This window comes from Oxyura jamaicensis, chromosome 3 (assembly GCF_011077185.1).
Source record: "Oxyura jamaicensis isolate SHBP4307 breed ruddy duck chromosome 3, BPBGC_Ojam_1.0, whole genome shotgun sequence".
Classification (NCBI taxonomy): Eukaryota; Metazoa; Chordata; class Aves; order Anseriformes; family Anatidae; genus Oxyura; species Oxyura jamaicensis.
This window is the reverse complement of record NC_048895.1, coordinates 46595211-46611350: the sequence shown is the minus strand read 5'-3', so window position 1 is coordinate 46611350 and position 16140 is coordinate 46595211. Positions and strand designations below refer to the sequence as shown.

Here is a 16140-nt window from a genome sequence, read left to right as displayed (position 1 = left end):
ACTATCGTGTCCTCCCTTGGTTGTCTGTTCCCTGGAGTAAACAGCCACTCTTTCTTCTCATGTGCCATCATGTCTAGATGTCTGACAATACACCGTACCCTCCTCCCAGCTTTCTTTACCAAGTACATGGCCTTACTGAGGCTCAGTGCCTGGAAGTGGACACAGGGTTTATTTGGAGAGGACAATGCAGGGGTGGTGCTGCAGGGAGGAGATGGACTGTTTCTCACTTTTTACTAGCACGGCCTGCCTGTTCATCCCACAACATTTGGCTTTAATCCATGGCAGCGCTGCGCTGTGGGTCGGAACCACGCAGCAGAGCTATTTCACCTCTGTGCTCAGCCCTTCATGCAGAGCTGCGGCCCAGCCAGCCACCCCCAGCCACCGACTCCTACCTAAAGGCAGCACTTCACACCTACACCAATGAATTAATTAGGCCCTTGTGTGGAGAGGGGCCAAACAGCCAGGTACAATGCTTACACCTGGACTCAGAGACATTTGGGCTTTAGCTTGACTGCCTGGGGACAACACAGGCAGTGCAGAGATCTGTCTGACCACATTCACTTCGTTACTAAAAGCACTTGAATGATATTGGAGGCCCTGACCTCTCCCTCTTATTTTTCTTGCAGCTGGGCGGTGTTCCAGGCTAAGATTTCTTCTCCTTTTCCATAAGCCATGCTTCCAAGTAATGGCCAGTGACTTGCTTTTCTTAGAACTGCCTGTGTTTGAGGCCTATGCCTCTTTTGCTTTGTACTCATCTGTGAGGTTATAGCTTCCATTTCAGCCAGGCTTGTTCTACCCCTCATTGCATCATAAAGTTAAATATTTCCACCACTTTCAGACTCGTCCAGTGGTTAAGACCACCATGTTTGATGTCTCTAGACTGCTGTGCTGACATGTTTTAGGAATTATCTTCCATTCAGTTCTCAGGCACTTTTTCTGGGCCTGCCTGTTTGAAGTGCACTATAATCACAGTTCTCGCACATCCTGGACATGTGTCCAATGTATCATGTGAAATGGAGTTTATTGATGGGTACTGACATATTTCACTCTTCAACATAACTTCAATATGCTTGTCAATTTTTTGCTTCATGCACACTGGCCTTAAAAATGCATTGAAAATGCATTTAAATGATCTTAATGATGCTGTTGGTAATACCATGAACCTGTATTTCCTTCTTTTCTGCACTGGTTGGATCTGTCCTGCCCATTGATGTCTGACTCTTTACAGCTTATAAAACTAAGGCATCAAAAAGATTTATCCAAAAAGATTACTCCTTTAAATGAGCAAGCAACAAAAGTTAAATCTTGCAAGGAATGAGACAAGTTTGCTATTAGTTTCCATTTTCAAAAAAAAAAAAAATCAGGGAAAAGAGATGAGCTGGTTCTGGCAGTCAGTGGTTTATACTTCTGTCTGACCAGTGCCTCAAGACTAACAGCTCCATACTGCTCTCACACGGTGGAGAGTATGCCATGCTTAGTACTCCTTGTTGCGCTCCAGTCTGCATCTCTCCAGAAAGTCAGTAAGTCACTTTGGTAGTGCTTTTCTGCTCTGCCACAGCCCATGGTTGTCAGCAGAGCTTTCTAGTAGAATGATATTCGTCATTTCTGACAAATCTGAGAGAATATGTGTAGACTTGTTATTACCGTCCCATTGCCAGGACATCACCAAGCTGACATGATCTCATTCCTACAGAAGAACAGAGCCTGCAACCTAATGTCAAGGATTAGAGGTAATTCTGGAAAAAATCTATACTGGTACTGCCTTACGATCTCCATTTCATTGTTCATTCCAACCCTCTCTCCTCAGCCCCATCCCATTCCTTCTCCAAAGAAAGCAAGACATAGATGGGGAAGATAGAACAAAATGATTGAAATAGCTTTTTGCAAGGCACCTGATAACACTTTCTTCAGCTAAACAGATAAACCTGTCTCTTGAAATGAGCATTAATGAGACACACCGATAACAGGTGTCCTGCCCTTTCCTTTTGGTTTAAAGTCAGGAGCAGCGTTGCTTTGGCATGTGGGTAACAGGCCAAAGTATATAGTGGAGGAAATAGTTGGCCTTAGACAAGGCTGCCTGGAGAATACAGGTAACAAGTTTCATGATTTTTTGCAGATTGAGACTGAACTGGCTGAGGCAGCAGCTGTATTACCTTGAACTAAAAATATCTCATTGACAGTTATAATCTGTAGGCCTGTCAATTGTTCAGGCCTATCAAGTTACACCTTGTCATTTGTATTAGCTTGATGTTGGGAGAGTTATCTCAGCTATTAGGAGAGGTAGTTAAATCTATGTTAGATATTATGTGTGCAACATAGTATTACTGTTAGGTTGGTGATTGCTAAAAAGACTTTCTGATACTGTTTCAAGTGCCTCCAATCTCACTGAATAGTAGCTTTTAATTTAAAATAAAAGCTATTAGCAATGTTATGTTCTAAAGTGCTCAGAAACTGGCCTTAATCATATATTATTTTTTTGCTGATAGCTTTAATCAGAGTTACCTTTTCTGAGTCATTGGTATGACTAATACCCTTGTGAGGCTACCTAGAATAGACTTCCTCTGAAATAATTTGTCCCCTTTGCACTAGGCTATCTCTGATCCAAAAGATCAACTTTGGTAAATCCATTTGGTCTTCCATTGCATCACAGTCTACGTGAATAAATAAGACAGGTAAATAAAATTATTAGTATCTTTTCTCTGGGCATCATTAAGCCTTCTGCTGAAGGGAACAGTATTATATCTAATGCGAAATAAAATTAGTAAAGTGACTTGCCCATGTTCTCATTCTGAAGCAGTGATGGGATTAGGATCAATCACCTGAGTCCCAATACCGAGATTTATTCACTAAAAATAAAAAATCCTGGCTTCTCTAAATCCATCACATTGGATTTTCAGGTTCATTCTTATTTGGAATATTGACATATCATTCTAAATATTCCACCCAGCACACCTCAATTACCATATTTCCCCATGCCTGGACCATGAGTTATTTGTCAAGAAGGCTTTAATTCAGCTGAATTGCAGCTTGTCCCTAGGTGTGGAAAATGCAAGTGGTATCCTATCAGCCATGGACCTTTCCTTTGGAATCAAAAGATCTTTCTGTCCTTGGTGCAGGATTCAAGTGAAGCCCTTCTCTGTGGGTAGATTATTTGGGCATTAAGGATATTTTACGTAATATGATATCTGACTAGGCTCAGATTCTCTGTGAGGTGGGTTTTACATGCTAGATTCATGTCAGTCCAGTAGATCTTTTTATTGACGGTTAAGGTGTTTGCGTACTAGGAGTGGTTTGGGAATGCGTGATAGCAACCTAGTGATTCTAAGATTTTAAACTGATAATAGGGAAAAGTTTTGGTAAACACTGACCTTACGTGTCTACTTGTCATGATGTCAAAGTTGCTCACACCTTTATGTGCAGCCATGGGTTATGACACCCCTTCTGCTGTGTGTCATTACACTATTTCACAAGCATTTTTTTAAGAGCAGTATGAAGTTAAGCTCTTTTAATTCCCCCACTTTTGTGTGGATACCAGCCAGGGAAACCAAGGGACTACTCCAGCTAAAAATCACCTTGCTCGTTTGTTGCTGTTAATGTAGCTATTTTTGTTGGAGTGGCAACTGGCCTGACAAAACCACCTGTGCAAGCAACACTGAGCTGGGTTTTGTGGGAGAGGAATCAAAGAATGGCTTGGGTTGGAAGGGACATTAAAGATCATCTTGTTCCAACCCCCCTGCCATAGGCAGCGATGATACCCACTAGATGAAGTTGGCCAAGGTCCCATCCAGCCTGGCATTGAACAACTCCAGGAATGGGGTGTGCACAACTTCTCTGGGCAACCTGTTCCAGTGCCTCACTACTCTTACAGTGAAGATACGTTTCTTCCTAATGTCTAATCTAAATCTGTCCTCTTTTAGTTTAAGACCATTCCCCCTTGTCCTATCACTATCTAACTGAGAAGAGAGTCCCACTCCATCCTTTTTATAAGACCCCTTTAAGTACTGAAATGCTGCAATGAGGTCTGGAGCCTTCTCTTCTCCAGGCTGAACACGCCCACCTCTCTTGGCCTTTCTTCATAGGAGAGGTGCTTCAGCCCTCTGATTATCTTTGTGGCCCTCCTCTGGACTTGCTCTAACAGGTCCACATCTTCCTTGTGCTGGGGGCCCCAGACCTGGATGCAGCACTCCAGGTGGGGCCTCATGAGGGCAGAGTAGGGGTGAGGAGGTCAATCACCTCCCTCCACCTGCTGGCCATGCTTCTTTTGATGCAGCCCAGGATGCAGTTGGCCTTCTGGGCTGCAAGAGCACACTGCTGAAACATGTCAGGCCTTTCATTCACTAGAACAACTCTCAAGTCTCTTTCTACAGGGCTGCTCTCAATGAGTTCTTCTCCCAGTCTGTACTCGTGTCCAGGATCGCCCTGACACCGGTTCAGCACCCTTGTCTGGATCAGTTCCATGATTTTGTCAGGCACAGAGGTAAGGCTCAGCAGTCTGTAATTCCCTGGGTCTCCTTCCTACCCTTTTCAAAAAAATTGGAGTGTTTCTTTCCTTTTTCCAGTCACTTGGGACTTGACCTGACTGCCATGATATTTCAAATATGATGGAGAGTGACTTGGTGACTACATCAGCCAATTTGCTCAGGACCGTGGGATGCATGTCATCAGGCCCCATAGACTTGTAGTTCAGTTGTATCAGGAGGTCCCAAACTTGCTAGTTATTTACAGGAGGGGGGATTCTGCTGCCCCAGCCCCTGCCTAGAGGTTTGGGGACTCAAGATGTGATGAGCCTGATCACCAGTGAAGACTGAGACGAAGAAGTTAAGTACCACTGCCTTCTCCGTGTCTGTTGTATGAGCTCTCCATCTGTCAGAGGCAGTTTGCTCTCCTTAATCTTTCTTTTGTGGCCAATGTACCTGTGGAACCCCTTCTTGTTATTCTTTGCATCCCTCACCAAGTTTAGTTCTGTCAGTGCCTTGTAAGAACCAGGAGGAAGCATGATGGGGGGCAGAGGGGGCAGTCACTGAAGAAAGGTCTTTCATACTCAAAGAGCAATTAAAGTTTCCTTATTCTAGATCTTTGTGAAAATATATATTAGAGCAGTTGTCTCCTGATTTGTTTCAATATTTAAGTGATACAGTTGCTGAAGACTATGGGGAGCATTAGTCACTGGTAAGCAGTGCAGTCTGAGAGACTGTCTTGGCACTTGACCTGTCTAAATTAACACAGCATGTCAACGTTTTTTTTTTCCTTTATATACCTATTAAAAGTATCTTAATATTGTCATATGTATATGCACATATAAGTGCATATATATGCATATATATAGACACATTTATAAAAGCAGTATGTCTTCCTTCAACATTTCATCATTCAACAGAAATTTGCAGACATGTTAACATCTAATTAAATACTTTCTGATATAGGATTACCTATTTTTCCCTCTATTTAATGAGATTCCTCTAGCAAGATTTAGGAAATAATGTTTTTTTCTTTTCTTTTTCTATTTTAAGTAACCTTTATGCTTCCATATGGCTTCCATGACTCAGGCTTTATCATTTATAGATTAAAAAGTCACAATTAAAATCCTAGATAAGACTAATGAGTTGAACATGCCAGACAGAAGCAATTCTTTTAAAAAATGAAATTCTAACTAAATTTCAAATCTTCAGAGAAGGTGTAAATTTACAATGCAATATTGATTACAAAGAGTTAATTTGTCTAATGAGTCAACTCTGAAAAATTCAGTGATGCCTGAAAAATAGAGGTTGTGTGGCTGGGTGTAATCATGTCCTTTCCCACCCTCTGCTCCATCATTCTATGAGTACTGCATTATTCTTGATAATGATACTCAATGAAATTTTTAAGGACTCATTCTTTAAAACACAAGGTTTTGACTGTGTATTACCTCGAACATTTCCCTGCTGTTTCTGCAGTTGCTATTCTACAATTTATTTTCTACTCTTGGTGGAAAATGTTTACCTTGTTCTGGTTTACTGTTATTTTTAATAAACAGTTCTCCAGTAAATTAATCTGTTTCAACAATATTAATCTAAGATATGCTTTTCACTTTTATGCTAAACTTTTATTACCTAAGGTCATGTAATTGTAGCCAGGTGGTTACCTTGCTCCTTCAGTGCAGAATGAAAGGAGGGAAGAGGTTGTGCTGTGGCTGGAGGGTGAGATACACTTCTGATAAGCTGTTTTACCTTCTTGTGTTTTCTTGTTTCTATTATTTGACTTTTGGAGATTAACAAAAGCAAGATAACAGATACTTGACAATCATGGAATATCCTGAGTTGGAAGGGACCCACAAGGATCATCAAGTCCAACTCCTGTCTCCACGCAGGACCACCCCAAAGCCAGACTGTGTCTGAGAGCACAGTCCAAACACTTCTTGAACTCCAGCAGGCTCGGTGCTGTGACCACTGCCCTGGGGAACCTATCCCAGTGCCCGACCACCCTCTGGGGGCAGAACCTTTCCCTAACCGCCAGCCTGACCCTCCCCTGTCCCAGCTCCATGCCGTTCCCTCGGGTCCTGTCGCTGTCCCCAGAGAGCAGAGCTCAGCGCCTGCCCCTCGTCAGGGAGCTGCAGGCCACCATGAGGCCTCCCCTCAGCCTGCTCTGCTCGGAGCTGAACAAGCCGTCTGACTTCAGCTACTCATCAGCTGACTTCCCCTCTAGACCCTTCACTGTCTTGGTAGCCCTCCTCTGGACAGTCACTGATAGTTTTAAGTCCTTCTTACACTGTGCTGCCCAAACTGCTCACAGTATGGAGCAGAGCGGGACAGTCCCTGCCCTGGACTGGCTAGCAGTGCTGTGCCTGGTGCACCCCAGGGTATGGTCAGCCCTTCTGGCAGCCAGGGCATGCTGCTGGCTCGCCTTCAGTTCACCATCAACCCCATCCCCAAATCCCTTCCCATGGGGTTCCAGCCTCTCTTTCCCTAGTCTGTATGCATATCCAGGGTTGCCCAGTGTCAGGTACAGAAACTGGCACTGGACCGTGTTGAACCTCACACAACTGTAATCTATCGGGATCTCTACGCAAGGCCTCTTTATCCTCCATGAAGTCAACAGCTCCTTCTAATTTAGTATCATCTGTAAATGGGATCCTTTTTATCTCAGCAACAGCTCTGGGTCCACACCAATGATTACTAAGGGACAAAGGGATTATTTATTATTTATTTATTATTATATTTTTTTTAATTGCAATGCGTACAGATTGGGCAAGGGAGAAGGAAAATTCTCATGAAAGTTGGTGGAAATTCTTGTCCTGTGGCACACAAATCTCTCATTTCCCACGCGCCTCAGACTTCAGCTCCCCATGAAAAGCATTAATTTAATTTAAGAAAGGGGAAGGGGAAGTACAGCAGGGGAAAAAACTTTCAGAAGAAAGCGTGTGTATGACACGCTGTGCTATTGGTTAGAGCAGGGTACAACTCTGTTCGTTGTACAAGTTCAGATCCTCCCCAGAGGCCTCCTAAGCCCTCTGAACCATCCATGTGAGATGCTAGGATCAAGAGCTGCTGAAATTTGAGTGCAAGTTTCACATTCCTCCTCTTTCAGACAAGCATGTATTTGTTCAGGTTGCTTTAAATTACTTTTCATTGATCTGGATGTTTCATACTCAAGCTGAAATATAAAAAGGTCACATACAGTAATTAAAAATATATTCTCATGAAAATTGAAGGGGAAATTTAAACTTTAATTAAGTCAGAACAAAATATGAAAAGCATCATTTTCCTATTTAACAGCTTTTCCTTGAATGTACTTTGCTTTAGGCACACACACTCAAAGCTATAGCAGTGCATTTATTTGCTCTTTTAAAACTATTATTAAATATGCTACAAATTCTTTATCTGTGTGTAATCAGCAGAGCTTTCACCTTGTTCATCTTTGCTAAGTTCTCATTGCTGGTAATGATAAGGAGCCAGAAGAAAATGCGATAAGATACTTTAAATTACTGTGATCTTATGAGAGTTACATGCACTTCAAAAAAGCATGTACTTGGGTTAGGACAGGCCGGTATAAAAATTTTAGTAGTGCTATGGCTAGACTAGACATGTTTAAAAACAAGTCTTTAAGGTACTTAAAGTAAGGTACTTAAGTGCTTTATATAAAACAGTGTTTATATATATCTGTGTGTGTGTGTGCATAGTCATATATAACTATATGCGACTTGCCTCCCAGAAAGGGATGGCTTTAGTTGATGTAGGGCCTTGGACAACTATTTTGGAGTACTTTTAAACAAAATAAATAAAATGTGGCAGTCTCCACTTCTAAACTCCTGAGACTGTGTCTCCTACTTCTGACAGCCTCCAAACGCATATGGCATTTCTGCAAAATCAATCCCAGGCTCCTCCAGTCCTATTCTTCCTTCACTGTGTTTCACCAGCAGGATGCTAATACCTATGTATACATGTTTTGTTTTAAGAAGGTCTATTCTTTTGCTTTGTCGTGTCCTCAATTTCCAGTGGAAAATGGAAAAATTCACCTCACTTATGAAAGCAGTATCTGCCAAAATTCATTTCAGAGGAATTTCTGAAAGCATCCCTTCTTCCTTGCCTGTGACCCAGGGATAGCTGACACCCTTTTCTTATCTAGGAAATGATTAAAGATAATCTGTTATTTTTACAGCTGTCAAGTGTATCTGACAATATTTTTCCTTATATTCACATGCATGCTGCAGAAGGCAGATGCTTTTACCTTTTGTTTTCCTGATCTCAGATCCCCAGGAGGATAAAGAGAATTAAATAAAATGTAGAAAAACTTTAGCATGAGAGGTTTCAATATTGTTGAGGGATTTAATATATCATAATTGTTCAAGACTTTGCTGTTTCTTTGTGGATCTCTTTCTCCTTTGCTCTGATTAAGTTCACAATGAAGTCTAGATAAATATGACATTTAATGCAATTCTATTCTTGCTGCTATGGAGACATGGCTTGCAGAGTGTGGTGTCTACATCGCTTTGGCCCACAACAGCACAAGTTCAACACACTTCTGCCATATCTCCCAGTCTGCGTGTCTTGGTCGCTTATAGCTTTGCACATGTGTAAGTATACTTGGCAACTTTATGTGATATTTGTCATCCTTAAAGCATTTCATTGGCCTCAATTAATGAAGTCCTGCAAACTTGTTTTTAGGCAGGGAGGGCCCATTACAACACTGGAACGGGGTGAAATTGAGGTACAGAGATAGTAAGCCTAGATCTTCTCAGGTGCTCAAGTACCTAGCAGCCTGGTTTTCTGTTATGATTTCCCCAAGGGCAAACCCATTTGAAAAAAAGCTTGTGTCTTTCTACAGCTCTGCCTGCAGTCTGTCCATCCCCTCAGTCACACAAATTGTGTTGTTTGTGGGGCCTTCTTGAAAGTAGGTCAGAAGCAGTGTGTTGCTGAGAATACGTCCTCGCCCCATCTTAAGGACTTAATACAAAGGGGATTTTTTTCTTGTTAAAGATGGAAGCAAATCCAGGACTTTGTTCACAGTGACAGGGTGATAGTCCTTTCAAAAAAAACATGTGCTCCTTGCTGTGCATTTAGAGGAGGAGACAACCTTTTGCCCTAAGGTGAAGAAAGGTTTTGTAAGGGTTAAACAAAAAAAGCATCCCTTTCCAAATTTCTGTGATTTATTTTTTTAAATCTGGATTTCTTCTGTGACCTCCTTAAACCATGACTTCAGAAACAGGCGACAGAGAGGAATAGGAATTATTGCCTGAGATCAAAGAGAGGGCAAGAACCTTATTAACCAGTTTTGCCAGTGAAGAAATCATATTTTGGAATAATTTCAGTGGAGATTAATGTGAGTTCCGTATAGAAGAAAACAGAAGGCTCTCAACCTAGGCAGCATGAATGCAGATCTGTCCATATTAGGTCAACACGAATACTAAAATCATTTTGTTCTCTAACTGGTTACAACTTTCTGCTGAGCAGCTCAGCAGGCTGTGATATGGGGTCCTGCACTTGACTTGCTGCTTAAGTTTGGAAATCCTGGTTCCCCCAGCAAAGCAAAGGCAAGCTCCCACGGAGCAAGCATGTCACAGCCTGTACACCATGGTGCCAGTGTGTGGACTGTTTCTTGTAATTTTTAATTCTGCCTTCCCCATATAGCTTTTAATAAAGGGCACGACAATGAGGACTGAATGGCATTTATTATCCAGACAGTGTATCATGGCCAGTTAGCCTGATGGATTGGTAAAAACATGGCCTGGCTCCACACTATTATTCAGTCCTTAAACAGGGAATTTTTCCTTAGTAAAGGCTGAACCGCGACACTCTGCAAGGTTTTCAGATTTACCTTTTGTTGCTCATAAAGAGCATGTGCCTCCTGTGCATGCTCCAGAGAGGGGTAGTCTTCAGCTACGACCCCTAAGAGGCTTTGCTCAAATTTTGGTTGCATCAGGCATCAGTACACGAGGGCTGTTTTTGCATGCAGGAGAAGGCCCAGGCAGATGTAGTTGGGCTGGTACTTTAACTCCTTTACTTTACAAGTGTCTTAGAGGTACTTTAGTTCTCCGAGTGGGGAAATCAGGGCACGTGTGCATTGCTTTTTAAGCCTTAGGACATACCAGGATTTGCATCTAGATTGGTTAATCTGCTTCATATCCCAAGCCCTAATAATTTGGATTTTTCTTTCTAATGGACCTCTAGCTGCAGTCAGAGACTTGCCAAACTTCTGTAAGAGCCGAACTCTCTCTTTTCAGGGGCTCTGAACAAGATGCTTGTGCTCCGGCAAAAGCACCGCAGGCATCTCTGGCCAAAATAAAGCCCTGGTGGCATGGAGAGTTACTGCATCAGGAAAAATCTCGAGGAATGTTTATTTCTGCAAGCGGGTGATGCAAAAGGACTGTAAGGGCAAACTGATAGCAACAACTCGGTGACTTCTGTCAAGTGGAAGAAAAATGTACTTTGATCCTTCGGGAAATACATTTGGACGTAGCTAGTCATGGAATATTTAAAGGAGCCTTGGGGAGAAATTCTGGTGAGAGAGTCTAGTTTGCAGCCATTACCTGTGGTAGTTGTGAACTGTCACATCTATTTTTCCTCTCCTGGGGAGAAAAAAACCGCTGCATGTTTTCCGTGACAATGGGGCTTGCCCTGTAAAACAACTTTCTCTGCGACTGTTGTGCAGTGTTTGTGGGGAGGCAAAACTGAGCAAATCAGATTTGTTTACAACAAAGAGGACTTGCTCCTTGGAGGCTGTGGTGATGCAGCTTTCCCAGTTCAAAATGATGCTAATTGGCTCCCACCTAGTCACCAAAAGGGAGGCTCTGTGATTTCAGATGTGTCACCTGCTGGAAATGACTAGAAGCCTGCAAATGTATTCAGTTCCTCAGGGAATGGTTTTTATCCTTTTAAATGAGTTTTTGTGTGAAGAAGTATTTGATAGAATATCCCCGGTGTAAGATAAATAGTTTCCCTGAGTTCAGGACTAATTATCCTCAGGGACACAACAGACCGAACAGCTAGATGAGCCAGAAATAAAATGGTATCTTGTGGCTATAGTGGGAAGTAGGCAGTTACACTCCTACCATACACGATTAGATAGCTATCGAGCTTGTTATTGTAGGAGAGGAAGTGACCGGCTTTCTCATACAGAGCCTCCGCAAATAACAAAGTACATGTGCACTGCAGCAGCACTCCCTCTCTGTCATGTCTGGCACCAGGAGCCGTTGCTGGTCATACATATTTCAGGCCAAACACATTTATAGGCCACACTTTCTGTGTGGTGGTGCACATACATTTCATGTTTACATAGCATCCATATTTAAAATGTGTGTCTTGGTGAAAAAAATATGACAGCATGCTTTAGTTCTACCCTGCAAGTCCAGGAATAATAATCAGTTTTGGTCGTGTTTGTCCAGTGCACAAGATGTTTTTCTGTTTCCTTTATCACTTCAGGCTTCTCTCAGTTATTTTTCACTGACACTTAGTTCAATGTTTGAGGCTCCAGGTTGTGACTGGAAGCTGAAGGGTGAATGTGTGTTGAAATTGCTCCTGTAGTCTGAACAAAACCAACCAGATATCTCATGGGAATTCCAGGGAAAAGTTAAATCTTGCAGCTTTCAGTTATTTATTTATTTTTTTTTCCCTCCGCCAAAGCTTCCATTAAAGCCAGCTGTAGTTTTGCCTGAATAAGGACTGCGAAACATAGCCAAATTTTGCAGGATAAAAAGTTCATCTGCTCTTTAAACTCTGGATAAGCATCTGAACTCTCTGCCACGGTCCTAAATTAGCTCATGCCCGGCACAAGCCTTGCTCCAGGAGAAACCTCGCCAGGCCACACCGCTGGGGGCAAAGGCTTCCTCGGGGTCTGCAGCCACAGGGTCCATGGCGAGGTCCCTGGCTGAGCATCGCCACCTCGCAGCTGGGAGAGGGCAAAGGTGAGAGGAGGAGGCGCCCCGCATGGGGCTGAAGCCTGCGGCTGACCATAATGGCCAGGATTTGCTGTCTGTCACGGTGACCGCAAGTATTGTGGTGTCCTCCCCAAGCAAAGGGTTGTGGCGTGCGGCCTGGAGGTGACAAAAGTGCAGATGGTTGCAGCTCGGGAGGAATGGGTGCAAGCTCTTGGCTGGCCGAAGGCACGTCTGGCTGGCGCTGCTATTTATAGCTGGGGGAGACGGAGTGTAACAGCGCACAGCCTGCGAGCAGCCAGCTCGAGCTGTTTGAAGGGCACATGCCTTCCGTGGAGAGGGCAGTTTGTCTCAGCTCTGCTGGGTGCAGGTCTGGACTCTCCCTTTGATTAAAAGACCTCATTTGTCTGCTAAAGCTGGGGCCCAAGCGAGAGCAGTGGTGCACCAGCCCTAGCGATCCTCCCCCCGCCTCCCGGCGTACATCAGCAACACATTTCTCTAAAAGACCATTTGGAAGTGTTTATTGCTGAAGTTGCCAAATACAGACAGAAAAAGGAAGAAGTCCCAGCTCTAGCCAATGGCTTCGTGCTCAGAAGGGTATTTTAACCAACTGCTGAGTCTGTGTGCTCACTGTGCCCTTGAGCGTAAGGCGTGCTGGGGAGGTGTGAAAGCAGGTCTTGCTTGGCAGGAGTGACCCTTTCTGTGTGCTCCCTCCCAGCCCTCGAGGCAGTGCCGTCAATGGGAGTGGAGGAGCTGCCTCTCAGCATCTAAAGAATCCCTAAATTTTAAGCAAGCGTTGAGAATGCGGAGGTGGCATTCATAAATTACACTTCTCTAAACAGGGTGCCTCTAACTTGTGCCTTCACATATTGCAGTCGCAAAGCTATGAATTTTCTGATTTTTGTCACACTCTGATAAGATTAAAAAAACACAGTTATATTCGATCCTGCTGACTGAGTTGCAGAAGTAATTTCTCATTCAATTGAAATCTAAAACTTAGGAGATTTCATGTCCACTGGGATGGAAAGTAATTTATCAATTCCCATTAGCTTCAGCCACCAATCAGGGAAGTTTTTATTTTCATTTTAGCAAAAAGGATAATGTATACCACCTACATTTCATACACCGACAGGGATTTCAGAAAGCAAGCAGCTAAAGCCAGGCTCTCTGCCTGTTTAGAAAAAAAAATATATATATATAAGCTCTTTTCTAAGAAAAACAGAACTCTGTATTTGGTCTACAACTTTTATGAGGAGAAGGATTCAAAAGTCAATACCTGTATGTTTTGAGACTTGCCCTTTGTCAGTTACTTTGAACAGCTTTGTGGGGGCTTGTGGCCTTTCAAGCCTCTTATTTTTGTACGTGCACATCTGCATTTCTTTTGAGAGTTGCTCTTCTAATACACAAACATTTGCTAATGGTCTTACAATGACTTCAGATTACATTTTTTTCCAAGGCATGCAGGCAGAAGAGGGGAGGTTACCAATCCCTTATAAAAACAAGAACAGTGACATGAACTGCCTTCAGTTCTTGTAAAGATAAATAAAATAGAAGAAATGCAAAGTGGTGGTGTTCCGACGGTTGCTTCAGTTCCCTGAAATTCCTATGGCAGAGCATTTGGGAGAAAGAGAGACTTGCTATTAGTCAACTGTATTGATTTCTGCCACTAAGGAAAGCGGGAGAAAAAAAATATTTACTGTGCTAAACCGCTGGAGCTTTCAACCGGTTCATATTGAAAATTGTCTCCTATGGACTTCCCTCCGTGGCTTTTCCTCTGCGGAAGGGAAGACTGGAAGAGGCATCAGCACAAAACAATGAGAGGCAGTTCCTGTGTGCCCGCCGGCATCTGCAAGGGAAACGCGCGCTCTGCCGGAGGAGTTGCCTCCTCCTTGCCGTGAGTGACGAGTCATGAAGCCGTTTTCAGAATCACAGCAGATCAAGTATGGCTGTGATTAAAAAGTGATCGCTGTCTATTTTTAGATCTGATTCCTCTAAGTGGCCTTCTCAGTTGCTATGAATAGCTGCAGCATAATAGTTAAAGTAGACAAAAAAACAGTCCTGTTTCAAGCTGCTTAATACATAGGCTGAATTTCCTAACAAACCATGTGGTTTTGTGTTTGGGAGATCCGGAACGAGTGTTGTTTTTAAGTTACTTTTGGTAATTCTTATCAGTTTCAAGTGCAAAGGTATTATTTAAACGTTTGCTTTTCGTTTCCTTAACAAAATGTAAGCCAAACCCAAGCTCATCCATTTCAACAAACTCTTTAAAGGCTGATAGGTGGATAGACTTATTTTATAGTGTAGCTCTACACAGAAGAGTGGCTTTGTAATAGTGGCAACCTCTTCCTTAGCGAGACTGCTACTTGTCTACGTTCAGTCAGATCTTCGACTTTATGGCAGAAGTAAGTCTTGACTGCTTTTTACTCCTGTTGGCCCTGTAGAGGCTACATAGCTAAGCGTCAGGTATAGCTAAGAGCTAACGAGCTAGATTTATTTTTCAGTGTTGAGCATTACAGCCTCAGCTGAGACTTCAGTAAGGTATTGAATACTCCTTACAACAAGGGGTTGGTAATTTCAAATCAATTGCACCTATACGAGACCAATGAAAACAGGGCATGTGGACAGGCATAGACAAAAGCTTTGTTTATTTGATGGGGTGCGGTTTGTTTCTCACAATAACTGAGATGGAAAGGACATAGTTTCATTGTCAGAGGCCAAGTAGGACCAGGAATTAGATTTTTTTCTTGTGAACACCTGGCGTTTGAGATTAAAACACTGTAAACCTGGGACCCCACAGTACCATTTCGTAAGTGCTTTTCAGGACAGAAGGCACGATGTAAGCGCATTGCTAAACAGGAAGGAAAAGCTCACTGAGAGATGAAGGATCTTTAACAATCATACCTAGTCAGAAAATGATTTATTCTATGAGGAAAGAATGGTGATTACTAAAGGTTAATAGGAATGTGAGTCACCTAAATTCTGGCAAATATGGAAGATCCAAAAAGATTCAGAGAGTACAGTAGCCAAGTAGATAGAATAATAAATAAAAACTTTTTTTTTTTTTTTTTTTTAATATGCAAAAATTGCCAATTGTATTTGAAGATATATTTCTTGGTAAACAAGGTTCTCATGGGTAGGTACAAACCCAAATAATTCCAGCATCCATATTGTTCTGTGCTGAAAGAAAAGTAAACATTACTCCATAGTTATCCCTACTCTCATATTAAAAAAAAAAAAAAAATCCAACTTTTTAAATATATATATATATTTGAAAAGAAAGAACAAAAGTAAACCCAAAGAGACTGCCTGCATACCTGACTTTTAATTTGTAATACAAATATAGGACTCAGAAATTGACATGAGACAGGAATGAAATGGAAGGCTAAACCTGAAAGAATAAACTTATGTTTACCGTTTCAGTACTATCTTTTAAGACTTTTCTTTTTTTCTGTAATGTTAATTATATTGATAATTTTTTTAAGTATATGCTATATTGTATGTAATGCTTCCTCCACTTGATTCTTAGGGTATTGGCTATTAAAGTTCAGTGCTGAATCATTACTGTTTGAAACTGCACTACATGGTAAGATGCCCTAATAGATTTTCTGCGATGTACTTTAAATTAGCCAATGAATTTGTAAACTAATTTCGAATAGCTGGAAATAACTGCTGTGATTCTAGAAATCCGAGGCAGAGACTGGAAGGTAGATGTGATGTTTTGTAATTTTTGAGAATTATGAAAAGTAAAAAATAAGAAAGCCTGGGGAGCTGTAATAGGAACTGCACTTGTTAAG

General features: G+C 42.1%; 1 long non-coding RNA gene across 1 annotated transcript; it reads left to right on the top strand.

The window, feature by feature from the left end:
• Positions 1-932: 932 nt before the first annotated feature.
• LOC118165116 lies at positions 933-15588 on the top strand. The gene is made up of 2 exons (XR_004749876.1): positions 933-2090; positions 13803-15588. It is a non-coding gene; the product is annotated as an uncharacterized LOC118165116 (long non-coding RNA).
• The last annotated feature ends 552 nt before the right edge of the window (positions 15589-16140 follow it).